General features: G+C 34.8%; 1 non-coding gene across 1 annotated transcript; it reads right to left on the reverse strand.

Moving 5' to 3' along the window:
* Positions 1-6,641: 6,641 nt before the first annotated feature.
* LOC139887092 (small nucleolar RNA R71) lies at positions 6,642-6,748 on the reverse strand. Its single transcript, XR_011772938.1, has one exon. It is a non-coding gene; the product is annotated as a small nucleolar RNA R71 (small nucleolar RNA).
* Positions 6,749-18,835: the final 12,087 nt, after the last annotated feature.

The following is an 18,835-nucleotide window of genomic DNA, read 5'->3' on the forward strand; positions in this document are numbered from 1 at the left end:
GATACCAGTAGAGTTAGGGAGTTTTGATGTGATAATCGGTATGGACTGGTTGAAAGAAGTGAAAGCAGAGATCGTTTGTTACAAAAATGCAATTCGCATTATACGAGAAAAAGGAAAACCCTTAATGGTGTACGGAGAAAAGGGCAACACGAAGCTACATCTTTTTAGTAATTTGAAGGCACAAAAACTAATAAGAAAAGGTTGCTATGCTGTTCTAGCACACGTCGAGAAAGTATAAACTGAAGAAAAGAGCGTCAATGATGTTCCCATTGCAAAAGAATTTCCCGATGTATTTCCAAAAGAATTACCGGGATTACCCCCACATCGATCCGTTGAATTTCAAATAGATCTTGTACCAGGAGCTGCACCAATAGCTCGTGCTCCTTACAGACTCGCACCCAGTGAGATGAAAGAACTGCAAAGCCAATTACAAGAACTTTTAGAGCGTGGTTTCATTTGACCAAGCACATCACCGTGGGGAGCTCCTGTTTTGTTTTTCAAGAAGAAAGATGGTACATTCAGGTTGTGTATCGACTACCGAGAGTTGAACAAACTTACCATCAAGAACCGCTACCCACTACCGAGAATCGATGACTTATTTGATCAACTACAAGGCTCGTCTGTTTATTCAAAGATTAACTTACGTTCCGGGTATCATCAAATGCGGGTGAAAGAAGATGATATTCCAATGACTGCTTTCAGAACACGTTACGGTCATTACGAGTTTATGGTCATGCCGTTTGGTTTAACTAATGCACCAGCTGTGTACATAGACCTTATGAACCGAGTGTGTGGACCATACCTTGATAAGTTTGTCATTGTTTTCATTGATGACATACTTATTTACTCAAAGAATGACGAAGAACACGGTGAACATTTGAGAAAGGTGTTAGAAGTATTGAGGAAGGAAGAATTGTACGCTAAGTTGTCAAAGTGTGCATTTTGGTTGGAAGAAGTTCAATTCCTCGGTCACATAGTGAACAAAGAAGGTATTAAGGTGGATCCGGCAAAGATAGAAACTGTTGAAAAGTGGGAAACCCCGAAAACTCTGAAACACATACGCCAGTTTTTAGGACTAGCTGGTTACTACAGAAGGTTCATCCAAGACTTTTCCAGAATAGCAAAACCCTTGACTGTATTAACGCATAAAGGGAAGAAATTTGAATGGAATGATGAACAAGAGAAAGCGTTTCAGTTATTGAAGAAAAAGCTAACTACGGCACCTATATTGTCATTGCCTGAAGGGAATGATGATTTTGTGATTTATTGTGACGCATCAAAGCAAGGTCTTGGTTGTGTATTAATGCAATGAACGAAGGTGATTGCTTATGCGTCTAGACAATTGAAGATTCACGAACAAAATTATACGACGCATGATTTGGAATTAGGCGCGGTTGTTTTTGCATTAAAGACTTGGAGGCACTACTTATATGGGGTCAAAAGTATTATATATACCGACCACAAAAGTCTTCAACACATATTTAATCAGAAACAACTGAATATGAGGCAGCGTAGGTGGATAGAATTATTGAATGATTACGACTTTGAGATTCGTTACCACCCGGGGAAAGCAAATGTGGTAGCCGATGCCTTGAGCAGGAAGGACAGAGAACCCATTCGAGTAAAATCTATGAATACAATGATTCATAATAACCTTACTACTCAAATAAATGAGGCGCAACAAGGAGTTTTAAAAAAAGGAAATTTAAAGGATGAAATACCCAAAGGATCGAAGAAGCATCTTAATATTCGGGAAGACGGAACCCGGTATAGGACTGAAAGGATTTGGGTACCAAAATTTGGAGATATGAGAGAAATGGTACTTAGAGAAGCTCATAAAACCAGATACTCAATACATCCTGGAACGGGGAAGATGTACAAGGATCTCAAGAAACATTTTTGGTGGCCGGTTATGAAAGCCGATGTTGCTAAATATGTAGGAGAATGTTTGACGTGTTCTAAGGTCAAAGCTGAGCATCAGAAACCATCAGGTCTAGTTCAACAACCCGAAATCCCAGAATGGAAATGGGAAAATATTACCATGGATTTCATCACTAAATTGCCAAGGACTGCAAGTGGTTTTGATACTATTTGGGTAATAGTTGATCGTCTCACCAAATCAGCACACTTCCTGCCAATAAGAGAAGATGACAAGATGGAGAAGTTAGCACGACTGTATTTGAAGGAAGTCGTCTCCAGACATGGAATACCAATCTCTATTATCTCTGATAGGGATGGCAGATTTATTTCAAGATTCTGGCAGACATTACAGCCAGCATTAGGAACTCGTCTAGACATGAGTACTGCCTATCATCCACAAACTGATGGGCAGAGTGAAAGGACGATACAAATGCTTGAAGACATGATACGAGCATTTGTTATTGATTTCGGAAACAGTTGGGATCGACATCTACCGTTAGCAGAATTTTCCTACAACAACAGCTACCATTCAAGCATTGAGATGGCGCCGTTTGAAGCACTTTATGGTAGAAAGTGCAGGTCTCCAATTTATTGGAGTGAAGTGGAGGATCGACAGATTACGGGTCCGGAGATTATACAAGAAACTACCGAGAAGATCATCCAAATTCAACAACGGTTGAAAACCGCCCAAAGTCGACAAAAGAGCTACGCTGACATTAAAAGAAAAGATATAGAATTTGAAATTAGAGAGATGGTCATGCTTAAAGTTGCACCTTGGAAAGGCGTTGTTCGATTTGGTAAACGAGGGAAATTAAATCCAAGGTATATTGGACCATTCAAGATTATTGATCGTTTCAGACCAGTAGCTTACCGACTTGAGTTACCTCAACAACTCGCGGCTGTACATAACACTTTACACGTCTCGAATTTGAAGAAATGTTTTGCTAAAGAAGATCTCACTATTCCGTTAGATGAAATCCAAATCAACGAAAAACTTCAATTCATCGAAGAACCCGTCGAAATAATGGATCGTGAGGTTAAAAGACTTAAGCAAAACAAGATACCAATTGTTAAGGTTCGATGGAATGCTCGTAGAGCACCCGAGTTCACCTGGGAGCGTGAAGATCAGATGAAGAAGAAATACCCGCATATATTTCCAGAAGATTCGTCAACACCTTCAACAGCTTAAAATTTCGGGACGAAATTTATTTAACGGGTAGGTACTGTAGTGACCTGAAATTTTCCATGTTTATATATATTAATTGAGATTGATATTTACATGATTAAATGTTTCCAACATGTTAAGCAATCAAACTTTTTAAGACTTGATTAATTGAAATATGTTTCATATAGACAATTGACCACCCAAGTTGACCGGTGATTCACGAACGTTAAAACTTGTAAAAACTATATGATGACATATATATGGATATATATATATAGTTAACATGATACTATGATAAGTAAACATATCATTAAGTATATTAACAATGAACTACATATGTAAAAACAAGACTACTAACTTAATGATTTTTAAACGAGACATATATGTAACGATTATCGTTGTAAAGACATTTAATGTATATATATCATATTAAGAGATATTCATGCATGATAATATCATGATAATATAATAATTTAAAATCTCATTTGATATTATAAACATTGGGTTAACAACATTTAACAAGATCGTTAACCTAAAGGTTTCAAAACAACACTTACATGTAACGACTAACGATGACTTAACGACTCAGTTAAAATGTATATACATGTAGTGTTTTAATATGCATTTTTACACTTTTGAAAGACTTCAATACACTTATCAAAATACTTCTACTTAACAAAAATGCTTACAATTACATCCTCGTTCAGTTTCATCAACAATTCTACTCGTATGCACCCGTATTCGTACTCGTACAATACACAGCTTTTAGATGTATGTACTATTGGTATATACACTCCAATGATCAGCTATTAGCAGCCCATGTGAGTCACCTAACACATGTGGGAACCATCATTTGGCAACTAGCATGAAATATCTCATAAAATTACAAAAATATGAGTAATCATTCATGACTTATTTACATGGAAACAAAATTACATATCCTTTAGATCTAATCTATACACCAACGACCAAAAACACCTACAAACACTTTCATTATTCAATTTTCTTCATCTAATTGATCTCTCTCAAGTTCTATCTTCAAGTTCTAAGTGTTCTTCATATATTCTACAAGTTCTAGTTACATAAAATCAAGAATACTTTCAAGTTTGCTAGCTCACTTCCAATCTTGTAAGGTGATCATCCAACCTCAAGAAATCTTTGTTTCTTATATTAGGTTATCATTCTAATACAAGGTAATAATCATATTCAAACTTTGGTTCAATTTCTATAACTATAACAATCTTATTTCAAGTGATGATCTTACTTGAACTTGTTTTCGTGTCATGATTCTGCTTCAAGAACTTCGAGCCATCCAAGGATCCATTGAAGCTAGATCCATTTTTCTCTTTTCCAGTAGTTTATCCAAGGAACTTAAGGTAGTAATGTTGTTCATAACATCATTCGATTCATACATATAAAGCTATCTTATTCGAAGGTTTAAACTTGTAATCACTAGAACATAGTTTAGTTAATTCTAAACTTGTTCGCAAACAAAAGTTAATCCTTCTAACTTGACTTTTAAAATCAACTAAAAACATGTTATATATCTATATGATATGCTAACTTAATGATTTAAAACCTGGAAACACGAAAAACACCGTAAAACCGGATTTACGCCGTAGTAGTAACACCGCGGGCTGTTTTGGGTTAGTTAATTAAAAACTATGATAAACTTTGATTTAAAAGTTGTTATTCTGAGAAAATGATTTTTATTATGAACATGAAACTATATCCAAAAATTATGGTTAAACTCAAAGTGAAGTATGTTTTCTAAAATGGTCATCTAGACGTCGTTCTTTCGACTGAAATGACTACCTTTACAAAAACGACTTGTAACTTATTTTTCCGACTATAAACCTATACTTTTTCTGTTTAGATTCATAAAATAGAGTTCAATATGAAACCATAGCAATTTGATTCACTCAAAACGGATTTAAAATGAAGAAGTTATGGGTAAAACAAGATTGGATATTTTTTCTCATTTTAGCTACGTGAAAATTGGTAACAAATCTATTCCAACCATAACTTAATCAACTTGTATTGTATATTATGTAATCTTGAGATACCATAGAAACGTATACAATGTTTCGACCTATCATGTCGACACATCTATATATATTTCGGAACAACCATATACACTCTATATGTGAATGTTGGAGTTAGCTATACAGGGTTGAGGTTGATTCCAAAATATATATAGTTTGAGTTGTGATCAATACTGAGATACGTATACATTTGGTCGTGGATTGATTCAAGATAATATTTATCGATTTATTTCTGTACATCTAACTGTGGACAACTAGTTTTAGGTTACTAACGAGGACAGCTGACTTAATAAACTTAAAACATCAAAATATATTAAAAGTGTTGTAAATATATTTTGAACATACTTTGATATATATGTATATATTGTTATAGGTTCGTGAATCAACCAGTGGCCAAGTCTTACTTCTCGACGAAGTAAAAATCTGTGAAAGTGAGTTATAGTCCCACTTTTAAAATCTAATATTTTTGGGATGAGAATACATGCAGGTTTTATAAATGATTTACAAAATAGACACAAGTACGTGAAACTACATTCTATGGTTGAATTATCGAAATCGAATATGCCCCTTTTTATTAAGTCTGGTAATCTAAGAATTAGGGAACAGACACCCTAATTGACGCGAATCCTAAAGATAGATCTATTGGGCCTAACAAACCCCATCCAAAGTACCGGATGCTTTAGTACTTCGAAATTTATATCATATCCGAAGGGTGTCCCGGAATGATGGGGATATTCTTATATATGCATCTTGTTAATGTCGGTTACCAGGTGTTCACCATATGAATGATTTTTATCTCTATGTATGGGATGTGTATTGAAATATGAAATCTTGTGGTCTATTATTATGATTTGATATATATAGGTTAAACCTATAACTCACCAACATTTTTGTTGACGTTTTAAGCATGTTTATTCTCAGGTGATTATTAAGAGCTTCCGCTGTTGCATACTTAAATAAGGACGAGATTTGGAGTCCATGCTTGTATGATATTGTGTAAAAACTGCATTCAAGAAACTTATTTTGTTGTAACATATTTGTATTGTAAACCATTATGTAATGGTCGTGTGTAAACATGATATTTTAGATTATCATTATTTGATAATCTACGTAAAGCTTTTTAAAACCTTTATCTATGAAATAAAGGTTATGGTTTGTTTTAAAAATGAATGCAGTCTTTGAAAAACGTCTCATATAGAGGTCAAAACCTCGCAACGAAATCAATTAATATGGAACGTTTTTAATCAATAAGAACGGGACATTTCAAATGCCAATTTAGTGGTACGCCAAAAGAAGATCCAAACGAACATCTTCGAACCTTTAATAGGATCTGTACTCTATTTAAAATCAGATAAATTGAGGATGAACAGATCTATCTCATGTTGTTTCCCTGGACTTTAAAGGGAGAAGCCAAAGATTGGTTAGAATCGTTACCTGAAGGAGCGATTGATATATGGGATGTTTTAGTTGAGAAATTTCTTAAAAGATTCTTTCTGGCATCTAAAGCCGTAAGACTTCAAGGAGAAATTGCCATGTTCATACAAAAGCCGAGTGAAATGTTATATGAGGCATGGACAAGATTCGGAAAAATGTTGAGAGGATGTCCTCAACACTGTCTAGATACTTATCAAATAGTGCAAATCTTTTATAAAGGCGTCGACGTCGCCACACGAAAAGACATCGAAATAGCAGCTGGTGGTTCTATTATGAAGAAAACCGCAATCAAAGCTCACAAAATTATTGATAATACAGCCTCCTACTCTCATGAGTGGCACCAGGAAAAAGATATTTTTCATTCATCTAGAGCGGCTAGAGCCTATTCTAGCCATGACTTTGATTCTGTTTCCGCAAAAATAGATGCTTTCGAAAGACGAATGGAAAAGATGAATAAAGATATTCACGCAATACGAATCAGTTGTAAGCAATGCGGGGGGCTACACTTAACGAAAGATTGTCACATCGAGCAAACGATGGAACAACGTGAGAATGTTTCCTACATGAACCAAAGGCCGGGAAATAATTATCAACTGCCAAGGCCAAACTTCAATCGAAATTAAAACATTCTTTACAATCCAAATAGACCCAACAATAACTCGTACAGCCAACAAGGTCCGAATAACCAACCAACTCAAAACAACACTTTCAATCAACAATGACCTAGCTTGTATAAACCACCACCACAAACCGAAGAGAAAAAGTCAAATCTGGAAGAAATGGTACAAAAGCTAGTTGAATTGCAACTCAAACCTAAACGAATGAGAGGCTTGATCAGTCATTTAGAACTCAACAAGCTTCCATTTTAAAAAATCTAGAAAAACACGTAGGTACTCTTGCTAGCATGATGAGTGAGAGGGAACAAGGAAAGCTACCGAGTAATACTGAAGTAAATCCTTGAAATGAGAATGTTAATATGGTGTCAACAAATTCTGAAAAACCAGCACCAGAAGATGGGAAGGTTTTAGATGTGAGTAACAATGAAGAAGTTACAACACCACCACCACTCGAGTATGTAAAACCAGTGGTGGCACCATACAGACCACCCATCCCATTTCCAAGAAAAGGAGTTGAGTATGAGCAAGTAATAGGTAATAAAGTTTGTGATACCTTTGGAAAGAAAAAGAAGAATAAGAAGGTGCAAGAAACAAAAACCGTAAAAATAAACCTGGTGAAGACAGTTCCACCGAAACTTCCACCCAGGTTGGGTGATCCGGGTGAATTTATTATTCCTCGTCTACTTAGTGATTGTGTCATGTATGATGCACTAGCAGATTTAGGTGCAAGTGTGTGACGTCCCAAAAATTTTCGACCAAGTTTAAACTTAATCTTTATATGATTTCGATACGATAAGCAAAGTATGTAATGTTGAGTCTCAAAATTTTGAACTGTTTTCATACAATCAATTTAACTTCGACCATTTTCGACGATTCACGAACTATTACATATAAATAAATAAATACATATATATTTAAATATATAAATATAATACTTTGATTTAAAATATAGTTTGATTTAATATATGATTTAAATTATAAAATAATATAAGAGATAATAAAATTTATTATATAAAATAAATCTATATATACATAAAAAGTATATTAAATATATTTTGTGATTTCGAAGTTATTTAGTAAACAATGGTAACGCTAAATTGTTATTAAATGAATAGTAAATGAGTTAAGAAGAAACTTATGTGATTTTAAAATAAATGGTAATCTGAAAGTGAGTTATATAAAGTTTAGGCTTATTAAAAATATATTTAGAAGCTAATTAATAAATTTTAATATTTTTTTTTATATTTCACCCATAAATGAGAGGGACAGTTGATAAAATTTTTATTTATTAAATTAATGATTGAATTTTATATCATAATGACCAAAATAAATAAATATAGTTAATTTAAAAATTTGAAATTTTTCCGAAGACTTTTATCCGCCATTAATTTCAAATAGTGCACGATACACAGTCCGTGAAAACTGTTGGTAGAGTTAAATATTGTACTCCCACATTTATATTTTTAATTATATTATAAATATTATTATATTATATATTATTAATCTCAATTCGTTAAGTTAAATCCGTGATTTAAATATTGAATTGAAAGAGTTACTGTTATTGATTGATTGTGTCACTGTTGTGGTTTTTGATTTCTTCACAACTTGATATTTATATATAGTTATATGCACACATAGACCATCCTTGATATCTCTGCACATGTGAGTACTTTAACAATTAGTTCTACTTTATATTTTCCTCATTCATCAATCTCCAAGCCTAACCCGAACCCATCATGATTAACTGCCACTTCTTACTTATGTCTCCTCTTGTTTAGTCGACTCAAACTTTACATAAACTCATGCATATAAGATTACTCCTTGGAGCTCTTGTTCGATTTATGTTTCCTGGCCGAATACAAAAACCTTGATTACCTACATACATATTCCACCTTACCAAACTAACAAGATTACATCAAACCATTTGTTTAGGAAATGCTTACTGTATTCTATCAAAAACCACCATCAACAACCATTTAAACACCTTGATCACTTTCGGTTTACCACCACACAATTGTGAACCACCCGTCACCACACCATCGTTGAACACCCCTCTTGTTCGAAACCACAACCAAACACCACACTTGGAATCACCATCGACTACTCACTTTTTCGGTTTCATATGTTAATCGAACACAGACAACCATTACATCCGATCATCACCATTCTTGCAACCGTAAAACATAAAATCAACACTCATAACCACCTTTGGACATCCACTTCATACCCAACCGCCACCATCTTTATTAAAACCCACAAGACTGCTACGCTGCTGCTAATTACCTATTACCATCGACAAAACCCACATGCTATTCACTGTTTTCGGTTTAAAATCGATTACACCATCAAACTAACTATTACTACTGCTTATGATTTTTGTTCTCTGTCGAATAGACCCATGTGAACCACCACCACCTTCATTGATCACCTACAACTATTTTTCTGTTTTTCTGATATTCAAAACAAAACCCAACAAGACCCATGAACGGGCTACTATTCTGTTCGAATAAATAATTGAAGATGAAGATGAAGATGAATAGTTACTTATGAGGAAGGCGATGATGATGATACAGTTAGGGAATTGAGTCGTGATTGCTGCTATGTTTGTGAGGGATGTTCCTGCGTTTGTCAAACCCTACCACCATTGAAAACCACACAGCCATCATCAACGAATCTCTTTTACTTTTTCTCTGGTTCAGCGACCTGTTAGTCCAGGTTATGTACTCCGACTGTCTTCCTATTGCAGCTACTCTTTTCTGCTTTCTTTTCCTGTATGAAACCATTTACAGACCACCAAGCCTGCAACTCTATTATTGTTATGCTACTACTACTACTTGCAGTTATAGTTGATGATATGAAACCAAAATAAATTAATAAAGATGATGATGTGATTAAGGATGATGATAGATTAAAGGTTGGCACGTTCCTTTTCAATTCTTTATGGACGATAGCCATCACACAAATAACCCCACATTCCATTTGTAAATATAAATTAAACCGTGAACTTTCAAATTCATTTAACCAACTTTATGCAAGTTGTACTTGGACTTTTGATGGCCATGGGCCGGCTGACATCATGCCACTCACCCATCAATTTAACTTGGGCCATACTTGCTATTTGAATCTTTGAGGCAATTGGAACCGTTTCCTGTTTCTTGATCCTTATTCGATGACTTACACACGCATGTTATTTAAGGATAAACAAAAGTGATGATTATAATTATGGTGAAAATAGAAAACGTAAAAGATGATGATGATCACGAGTATTATGATGATGGTTATGATGGTGGAAAGATAACCGAATGACATGATGATATTATTATTATGATGATGTATTATGATAATAATATAAGGATGTTTTGGATGATGAGCGATTATGATTTTGATCATGATGAAGTTGATGATGACGTGACAAAATGATTTTTGATTAGATGATGATGGTTATGAGTATGTTTATTTTGAGAATGAAACAAAAATTGAATTAAGGGTTAAAACAATTTAATGTTCAAATTTAATCCGAAACGAATAGACGGAGGGATGGTTTAAGGATGTTATCGGGTTAGCGGAATGTCACGGGTTCAAACCCGAACTTGGGCATTTTTTTTAGGACTACTCCTTTGAGGTAGTTACTTATCTATTCATTTATTATTAGTATTATTATTATTATTATTATTATTATTATTATTATTATTATTATTATTATTATTATTATTATTATTATTATTATTATTATTATTATTATTATTATTATTATTATTATTATTATTACTATTATTATTATTACTATTACTATTATTATTATTATTATTATTATTATTATTATTATTATTATTATTACTATTATTATTATTATTATTATTATTATTATTATTATTATTATTATTATTATTATTATTATAGGTATTAACATATAACATTTTATTATTAGTATTATCATTATTTTAGTATTATTATAATTATTATTTTAACAAACAAATGATACTTATATAAAAATATATTTTACTACGTATATCATGACTATATTAATATAACATGCTATTTTCTTTAAAATGTTATTATCTATAATTATCTAACGTTAATTAATTTACATAGCATATATAAATATATTTTGGATATATATAATCATATAGGTAAATATTAACCTTAAAACATTATAAAATACTTGTAATAAATAATATACATTAAAATACTTTAATAAGAATTTAATATATAATATATATAGAATAGTTACAATTAATCTATTTATTAACATGACATAAGAATTATTAAAGTATTAATATATAAACTTGTTTGATTGTGATTAAGTGTTTTAATATATATAACTGACACAGGTTCGTGAATCCGAGGCCAACCCTGCACTTGTTCAGTGTCGTCATATGTATTTTTACTACAAAATACAATATTGTGAGTTTCATTTGCCTTTTTACCCTTTATATTTTTGGGCTGAGAATACATGCGAAATTTTTATATAAATGTTTTACGAAATAGACACAAGTAATCGAAACTACATTATATGGTTGAATGATCGAAGCCGAATATGCCCCTTTTTGCTTGGTAACCTAAGAATTAGTAAACCGATCTACTAATTGACGCGAATCCTAAAGATAGATCTATTGGGCCTATCGAACCCCATCCATGGTTGCGGATGCTTTATTACTTCGACGTTGTTTTTATCATGTCCGAAGGATTTCCCGGAATGATAGGGGATATTCTTATATGCATCTTGTTAATCTCGGTTACCAGGTGTTCATCCATATGAATGATTATTTTTTTCTCTATGCATGGGACGTATATTTATGCGAAATGGAAATGAAAATCTTGTGGTCTATTAAAATGATGGAAATGATTATTTATGTTAAACTAATGAACTCACCAACCTTTTGGTTGACAATTTAAAGCATGTTTATTCTCAGGTATGAAAGAAATCTTCCGCTGTGCATTTGCTCATTTTAGAGATATTACTTGGAGTCATTCATGACATAATTCAAAAGACGTTGCATTCGAGTCGTTGAGTTCATCAAGATTATTATTAAGTCAATTATAGTTGGATGTATTATGAAATGGTATGCATGCCGTCAACTTTCATTGAAATGAAAGTTTGTCTTTTAAAAATGAATGCAATGTTTGTAAAATGTATCATATAGAGGTCAAGTACCTCGCGATGTAACCAGATGTTGTAGACTTCGTCCAGATGGATTAGGATGGGGTATGACAAAGTGTGTGTATTATGCCTCTTTCATTATATAAGAGATTAGGAGTAGGTGAGTTAAGTCCAACGAAAATGAGTGTTCGACTCCTTGATTAAACCATTAAGCACCCAGTTGGAATTGCTGACAACCTACTTGTTCAAGTAGGTAATTTAACCTTTCTAGTCGAATTTATTGTCATTGACATAGAAGAGGACTCAAACGTTCCTCTAATTTTAGGTCGACCATTCTTAGCGTCCACCGAGGAGTTATTTGATGTAAGAAAGGGTAGAATGACACTTAGTAATGGTGAAAAGTCGATCACCTTTATGATTCGAAAGTCTAAATCTCCACCAACAAAAACCGTTGAACCAATAAAAACGATTGGTAAAAACCATATTGTTTTACCAACTCCAACGGTAGTGCTTAACAATAATAAAATGCCTAAGTGTGGGGGAAATGAAGTAACACCTAATGATGACTTGATGACAAAGAACCCCGTTGTTGATACGAAATTAAATGACCCCGTTATTAACAGTTCAATGAAGAAACTTTATAAACGGGTTTACGATGCTAGAATTAAGGGGAACTTTAAGTTATGTAAACGGTTAGTATCTAATCTGTCGCCTAAAGAAAAGGCGAAACTAGTTGAATTTGTGGATAATACAGAAGAAGCCGGCCACTGGCTTAAAGCAAAAGTCACATTTATGCAAGTTGATTATGGTCCAAAAGAAATTGACGATGAAGTTAATCACAATTTCGACACCACGGCTACCTAAGTGTGGGGAGATTCAAATGTTCTAAGAAAAAATGCTGTCTAGATTTAGTTGTTCTGTTCTCGTGTAGTTCCGAGAATGGAATCCGATTGATCTTTTCCACTAGTAGACACTAAAGAACTAGTTTTCTCCCCCCATTCTGATTTTTTTTGTAGGTTTTGTATGAAATTAATATTATGCTTTTTAAATTTAAGTTTTGTGTGAATTTATAAACAAAAATTTGCTTTATTTCATTAAGTTTAAAAATGATATCTAAAATTTGTCGTGAGTTAAACACTAGGTCGTATAACCGAAATTTCTTTACCTAAAGACGGGGCAAAAAATTTTGTTATCATTATTTTAATATTATTGATCTAAAGTATGCCAAAAATATTATATGAATGTGGGGTAATATACCCAACTTCAAAAATATGTATATATATGTTTGTAGTGTATGTATATTGAACACAACAGGGTAAAACAACGCACTTTCAAAGACTGACATTAAGTTCAGCAAAAGCTAATAATTTTAACGACAAGACGTAAAATATCAAATGTGATATAAAACAATATGTTTGCAAACTCGGTATTTTTAATCATTTTTCTACGCTAATCACACTTATGAATTTAAATTTTTACTGATTTCTTGCAAATGAGGGCATTGCAAGATCTCAAGTGTGGGGAAGGGTTATAAATTCTCTCGGGTTTACACTTAGTTTAATTGCCAAATTTTGTGAAAATTTAAAAAATTTTCAATTAAATGAATTAAAAATCATGTTTATACATATTTATGAACGATAAAACTAGGTGATAATACCGAAATTATTGTTACCTCGGAAAGAACATAAATTGAGAAACAACCTAAAATGCTTGAATTCATTTAAAATGGAATAAAGAAGAATAAAAAGGCAAAGAAAAAAATAAATAAATAAAAGCTAAGTGTGGGAAGAATTTACCAAGTTCTTTAAAAACATATATCACATATTTTGTACAAGATTATTGCATGTACTTTTGCTTTGGACTAAACTAATCAGTTTTACCCGATTTACTGTAATATATTTGAAAGAAAGATGGATCTACACGATGAATCAATTCCATCATTAAAAGGAAGTAAAGTCTTCCGAAAAAGAAATGCGCTTCTTGATTTAGGTCAAGAAGTTGTCATCCAGACCAGCTGTAGGTTGACGAAAAATCTGGAAAATTCATCTATAAAATCAGCAGGAAATCCACGGACTTCAGCATCAAACAGGGTCACCATGTGGTCAGACTTATCCTAACCATGAGAGGATCTGTCTTGTAAAATGGGAAGGGCGCCGTGTAATGGTGTATCCTATCGTATACACACATAAAAGGCATAATAGTTGCATAAAAATAGCATCAGGAAGGCTGGAAACAACAGTTTTGTGGAGGTTGTCCGTCGAGTGTTCTCCGCTGTACAGGCTGCTCAGTCATGCGTAAGTCCTGAAGGCCGCCTAGCGCATAAGCCCTGGCCGGAGAGCGCCGCATTTAGCATAAATTTCAGAGCACGTGTAACAAAACGTATCATTATTTGACACGTGTCCCCAAACAAATCTGGTAGATCTGACACTATAAATAGACCCCTTGGGTCGTCATTTTACACAAGTTCAGATATTCTGACAACTTTGAGAGCTGAGACTTCACTTCTCTTTCTCTCTCTACTTTCTCTCACTAGAAGTCATCTGGCTAGCACTCTTACGCTCTACGGATGACAGATTGATTAAGCCACCCCACAAGTTTCTACACTTGTGAACCGGGTCTGCAGGGATTATTTCCCGAGGGTAAAAATCAATCGGCAACACTCCGCCCTCCTAAAGCTAGATCACTTCTAGTCTCTTGTTGACATACTAAGCCTTACCTCATAAGGAAATAGGTGTTAACAATGGCGCCATCCACTAATGCAAAGAACACACGAAACGGAAAAGGAACGAAAGCAGCTGAAGCTCCATTTGTACTTGAAGTAGTCAATCATCCATCAACTGACGACATGGTCACTGTTGAAGATGTACCTATTTCACCACTAGATGGTACGATTGAAGAAACAGTTGCTGAAACTACAGAGAGGCTTAAACATTTGGCAACTAATTCGGAGAAAAGGCCAGTAATCGAAGAAGCGACAGCTAAAAGTGCAGAAAGACTTCCAAATTTTGTTACTAATCCAGAGCGATGACCATTGATTCAACCACGGCGATGTCCGTCATTTATACCTTTTCGGCGGATGGCGGATGGCAAAGACAAGCAGATAATGAAAAGGCAATCTATATCAAAGTACAAGTTATCCAGGCTACTTGACAAGCTGGGCAGTCTTATTGATGACTCTGGGGATGATAACGACTTGAGCTGTGATAATAATGACTCTGATGATGAAATTGACAAAGATGAGTTCATGTCAGAGGAGCAGGCAGTGTTGCTTTTAAATGACATTCTTAAGCAGACAGCTCCGACAAAATACAAGTAACGCTTAGCGCAGCCCGCCGTCCGCGCTGTGGCTGTGGATAATTTCTTTGCCCTCATTGCTAGAGAACAAGCCACCAAGCCACCAGCCATGGCAGAATCTACGCAGTGTTTCATTGATCGAATTGCAAATTATCCATTGCCCAGAAATCTTACTATACCAACAATTGGAGTTTATGATGGCACAACGGATCCGGAGGACTTTTTGACAATGTTTGAAGGCGTTATGAGGTTGCAGCATTGGGAAGATGAAACTGCGTGCCATATGTTTCCTATGGTACTGCAGAAAATGGTACGCGAATGGTTTGCTAGTTTGCCGCCAAGGAGTATTACCAGTTTTCTCGATTTGAGAGCAAAATTTGTGATGCAATACCAAAATCTTCGGAGCTGTACTCTGACTCATCTTGATGCACACGAGATCACAATGCATCATAATGAATCTTTGAGCAATTTTATGAAACGTTATACACTTGAAGCACAGAAGATCCCTGATTGTCCAGAATCACAGCTTGTATCTGGCTTCATTTTTTATCTGGACCAGCGACGGTTTAGTGCACTTGTTCATGCATTACGGTATGACTTGCCAAAAACATTGCATCAGGCGTTGGAGGTAGCACAGAGGCATGTTCGAGCTGGTGAGCGTGGGTTAAACAAGTTTGAAACTGGTGGTAGTAGCAAGCCGCACAACGGAGGACGGTATTTTGACAGAAATCAGAGAAGGAATGATAATTCAAATGGAGGATGGAGAGGAAACAATCACCCTAATGATTTCCACCACAACAGAAGGCCAATAGAAAGGCACCCGTTAATAATGGCGCTTACCAAAACGCCAAAAGAGATCCTTTTCACTGAACCAATTCGGACCACTTTCAATGCTCCAGCACCTATGGAAGAGAGGGAGGGTCCAAAGAGTGCGTTGTGGTGTGATTTCCATGAGGCTTGGGGCCATGATACAGACAATTGTAAATCTTTGATGAGAGAAATTATAGCGAAAATCAAGGCAGGAGAACTGAATCATTTGTTGCCTGGCAAACAGTACAGGAGGAATGATCCTCGCAGGAAATTTGCGTGGCAAAGGAATGATGGTAGCAGAGGATGCCGTGGAGAGAACAGAAGAGAGCAGCATGGCAGAAGAGATAATCGGAACCAACCGCAGTACGGAGAACGGATCACAGAGCGTGAGACAACTCCAGAAGTTGTAATCAAGATGGTTTGGATTAATGATGGTCATAATGAAGAAGGTGAATCATCAAACAACAATTTGGATAGCTGGAGATATGCCCCAATTATCTTTCAGCCAATTCAGAATTGGGCGTTGTCCGTCCAACCAGTGATCATTTCAGCAGAGATAGCAAATAAGTTTGTCAATTGTATCTACACAGATACAGGAAGTGAAGCTGACATCATCTACTGGCATTGTTTGAGAACTTTTCCAAGGCATGTACAGAGCAGATCTAGGCAAACGAGGTTGAAAGTTTCTGGACTAACAGGAGCACCGATAAATGCCATGGGGCAGATTCGTTTGGAAGTTGTTATGGGCACATTCCCATTGTTGAGAACGGAAACAATTGATTTCACAATCATAGATGGCAATTCTCGTTTTAATGTCCTTTTTGGAAGAACAGCTTTGGCTAAGTTTGGAGCAATAACATCGACGGCCCATGCAGAGGTCAAATTCCCCACTCCAAATGAAGTCGCAGCCATACATTCACAGTATGTGCAGCCAACAAGGGAAAGATCAACGTTTGCAAATGGGCCAGAAGGCAGAATGAATCAGAAAAGGCGTGATAGGTTATTCAGTGAGGAAGAAGTTCAGGAGTTTTTCATTCCGTAAGCAAGTGTGAAGGCCGGACAGCGCTGGGCACTCGGCATATGAAGAAGCAATTTTTCAACAAGTTATCAAGAACAGTGTTTATCTTTTCAATAAAGAGCAGTTTCATTTAGCATTTCAATAAAAGCAGTCTTTTACAATCGTTGTACTCATGCCTGTTTGGCATTTGAAGAACACATTTCGAAATATATGATGAAGCAGCGTTTTCAAACTTACTGTGAACCATTGTGGTTATTTTGCAGTGCATACATTACCAATTGCATACATTAAACATTCATGACGTACTAATTAGGCTTGATCCACCTAAAAGTCGTCATCAATCGTTTATGTACTGCACAGTACTGAATAATAATTTTATATTTTTCTTAAACAAAGTGCTGCCCGTGACAAATGTAAAACATTACATTTATAACCTGCCCACAGAAGGATCGTATTTTTAAATACCTCCGATGGCGGAAGCTTTTGTGCCGGCCAGTAAAGGCACAAGGGATCGGCTAGAAAACGTTTAAGTTTTACTAGAATGCACCGAGGCATGATACAAAACTCAGATACTTGTCATGACAAACATTATAAAAAATTACTTCACAGAACGAAGTTATATATTTTATGTATGAAGGCAAAATAATTAGCAATTCTTCCTCATATACTTTATGATGGAAGGCGTAAAACGGAGAGTTTATTGATTTATAGTCATTCTTCTAAAACACTTCATAATTCTTCCTCATTAATTTTATGACGGAAGGCGTAATCAGACATCGTATTCTTGATACTGCACGGCATCTACATATAAGTTACCTTATGCACTTTTCAAAATGATTTGCTCAAATTATACACTGTACAATTGTGTATAGAAATTTTATGCTCAGGTGCATAATTGATTGGTTTTAAAGCGTTAAGCATAAAAATATTTGCAACAAGCATGTAAGCACACATAGTCATCATAATAAAGTCAGTATATATATATATATATATATATATATATATATATATATATATATATATATATATATATATATATATATATATATATATATAATGTTAAAGTCAGTAAGAAATTTATTACAAAACATTGTTTGAAATTTTTACAAAGATCAATTAAACTGCACGCCAAGCACATCTTGAGCAGAAGAGTCTTCTTTGCTGCATACTTCATCATAAACATTTATCTTCAGATTTATCAATTTGTTCTTGGCCTCATCAACTTTTTCTTGAGTACCAGGAGGCATAAGTTTGGCAATGGCAGCAGAAGGAGTTTGGTTGGGAGCAAGGCGTTTGAACAGCTTGCCGGTCACATCAGCAATAGCATGGGCGCAGGCAGTATCAACATAATCATTGTAGGGATTCCCTACAAGACTGGATCCAAGCACTTTAGCTATCAGACCTGGCACACTTTTCTTAAGCTCAGCAAAA

Source organism: Rutidosis leptorrhynchoides, chromosome 1, assembly GCF_046630445.1.
Source record: "Rutidosis leptorrhynchoides isolate AG116_Rl617_1_P2 chromosome 1, CSIRO_AGI_Rlap_v1, whole genome shotgun sequence".
NCBI lineage: Eukaryota > Viridiplantae > Streptophyta > Magnoliopsida > Asterales > Asteraceae > Rutidosis > Rutidosis leptorrhynchoides.